Source organism: Nematolebias whitei, chromosome 16, assembly GCF_014905685.2.
Source record: "Nematolebias whitei isolate Nwh7 chromosome 16, NemWhi1, whole genome shotgun sequence".
In the NCBI taxonomy this organism is placed as follows: Eukaryota; Metazoa; Chordata; class Actinopteri; order Cyprinodontiformes; family Rivulidae; genus Nematolebias; species Nematolebias whitei.
In genome coordinates this window covers 37,993,374-37,996,538 of record NC_056513.1, presented here as the reverse complement: position 1 = coordinate 37,996,538, position 3,165 = coordinate 37,993,374, and positions in this window count along the sequence as shown.

Genomic DNA, 3,165 nt, shown 5'->3' with positions numbered 1-3,165 from the left:
CCAACCTGTAGTGGAGGTGGGTAAACCCCTTTGATTTCGTCCCGTGGGGCATCGTGGTTGTTCTGGGGGGGGGGGGGGGGTATCGGTGCTGGGGGCATGGGGGGGTCGTTGGCCCGGGGCAATGGCACTCAACTGGGGAGATGGCTTTGGTGGTTCTGAGCGTTGACCTCTGCTGGCTGCATGCAGGCTTCTGGGCGGTCTGTGCCGGCAGGCGCAGGTTGCTGGCCTGGTGGCCTGGCTGCTCCTAGTTGGGTTTGGGGTGGGCATGGGTTCGGGGTTCTGGGGGAGTGTCGCTCCCGGGCTGGGGTCCCGGCTTGATCCGGGTGTCTCGGGTCTTGGCGGGTATGTTGTCGGGGTCTTGGGCTGGTGCATGCGCCGGTGCCCGGCCCTGGCCTGGGGGCCCTTGGTGCGCTGGTGGGCTTTGGGGCCTCTGCCATGGGGGAGGGGGAGGATGGGGGGGGTGGACTCAGCCTGGGTGTCTTCCTGCCTGGCTGTGGCTGCGGTCTGGTGCTTGGCTGGGGGTCTGGGCTGTGTGTGTGTGTGTGTGTGGGGGGGGTTTGCTCGGGGGGGTCTGCACTGCTGGCCCGGGGGTGTCTGGGCGTGTTCTTTCCCTTGCATGGGGTGCTCTCATTGTAGGTGTTGCTGTGGTGGACTTGTCGGTCCTTTTGTGGGGGTGCGCTCTCGGTCATCGTGGTGCACTGTCTGCGGGTGTTCGGGCACTCCTGGCTGATTGTCGCTGCTGGAGTTTGGTGGCTTCTTTGGTTGGGGGGCTGGGTTTTAAGCTGGGGATCGGGTTCGGGGTCTGGACGATCTCAGGGGGGGCTTGGGTCGCTGGCCCAGGTTCTGATCGGTCTTAGGGGTTATGTGCTGGTCCGTGGCCTCAGTCCCTTGTGGTGCGGCTGCCTCCTGCTCCTGGATGCATGCACTGGAGCCTCCCTCTCCTGGTAGATCTCAGAGAATGGGGGTGCCTATTGGGGTCAGTGGGGGAGCTGGCCCCCTGGGAGGGCATTGCCACCTCAGTTGTTTCTCCCCATCCCGACGTCTTCCTCCACCCACTCCATCACAACATCACTCAAGCAGGGCCTTGGGTTTCAGGTGCACTACTGAGCTGCGGGGAGATCTTCCATCTCCATGGTTCATGGAGACCTGGGCCCCAATTTTATCAAACAACCTAGACACTCGCATATAACATTCTCATGACACATGCATATATATGGTCTGGAGTGGGCACACGGTGGCATATAGGGGGTGGGATGTGTAATCATTCTCACCTCCGGGACCTGTGCCCACTCTCATATGTAGCATGTAGACATTTAAGGTTCTGGGCAAGGGTTGGGGAGGTGAACGGGCACTGCCTGCTCTCTGGGGAGGGGCTGGGTCTGTGCCAGTCGCTGCCTCATCCCCCCCCCATTTTAAACGCACTGTATAACAACATGCATCAACATCCTATTTGAGTGGGCGATGGAGGAGTTGGGTCTTCCAGTATTCCTTAAACCCTCATTCTCCGTCTGAAATTTGGGGTCAGGGGCAGGGGGGTGGTAGGCTGCCTGGTTGGGGTCTGTGCTGTGGGTGGGTATTGGGCCTTTGGGGGTGATTGGGGGTGGGGCTGGTGCTCTGGTTTTCCCTGGATTGTTTGGATCCCTTGATCGGGGTTCCTAGTTCCGATGGTCAGCCCTTTGGCTGGGGTAGATGCCGGGTTCTGGTGGGAGGTCGGCCGTGGTTGTGTCTGTGTGGTCATTGGTAGTGCGTGGCGGCGGTCGGGGGAGTGGCTTTACTTCGACGGAGTGCTGGCTGGTCGGCCTGATGTGACATTCACGGTGCGGGGTGCTGTGTGTGTGAGGGGGTGGGGTAGTGTATGGGTGGCATGACAGGGCTTCTCCGGGCCTATGGTACGGGGTTTTAGGGATGCATTGGTGCACTGGGCCTACCTTCCTCAGCTGCTGCTCCCTGCTGGCCGGCTTGCGGTCACTGTTGGGCGGGTGGGGCGCATGGACGGCCTGACAGAGGCTCTCGTGTGCCTGTTTGTTTCAGGTTAGGTTTTGGGTGGCCCCCCTCTCTTGGATCAGTTTTGTCCCCCCATTTGGTGGATCGTGCTCCCCACCGGTGGTGGGCCCTCTGCCACCGGTGCATTGGCAGCTCTCAGCAGCTGGGGCTGGGTGGTGGTGTGTGTGCGGGCCCGCTCTGGTGGCTGCCTGCAGGGGCCTCAGTGCCATGGCTCTGTTGGGCCTCTGTTGTGGGGTGGTATGACCTCGGGACTCGGGGCTTGGTGTCCATGGCCAGATCCACTCTGGAGGGGTGGGTTGCCGGTGGGACGTGTTGACTCGTCACTACGGCCTCCTGGGGGTTTCTGCATTGTGGTTGCTGGGGATCGCCCTGGGATTCCCTTTGCTTCTCCCTCTGGGGGGTGCCGTTGTCCCAGATGGGGGACTACCGGAGTTCTGGGCTTGGGGACCGCTGTGTGTCTGTGGTTCCAGGCCTTCCCTGTGTTACCTTCATGTCCTGTGGGGACGGGTTTATGGGTCCCTACATCCACTATTGAACATTATTATGGAGAAACCTTATAGTGACAAGCATGCTCACACGGGTGTTTAGATTCAGGTGTTTATCAGATACACACTCAGTTGGATTGTGGTGGCCATCAAATGTATATTGTATTACCATGTACTGTATAAAATACTTTATAATGATGTTATAAGTATCATTTTACAAGTTGTTTGTTGTTGTGGTTTATTGGTTTTGTCGTTCTTTTTCTTTCCGCAGGTCTAGAGGCAGACTTGAATGATGTTGATTTGTGTTCTTTTTATCCCTCTCTCTCTCCTCTATTCCTATCTCCTTCTTTACATTTTAACTCTTCTCTCACTTTTCTGCTTCGTTATCTTCTTTGTTTTCCGTCCCCATGTCCATTACATCTGGAACAAACCCAAAGCATATTCTGTAACGATTGCGGTGTACCCAGAATGAAAGACCAGAAACTGAACAGAGACCAGGACTCAAAGAATAAATTAAAGTGTTTATTTACAGGTTGGTGATATATACAATATGAATGAGGGGAACGGGAACACCTGGAGAGAGAGTGATGATTTAGAGGGCTGCGGTTGAATGGGAATATATCTTGTATATATTTTCTTACGGTATGAAGCAGGTGAAGGTATTATCCTGAAGATG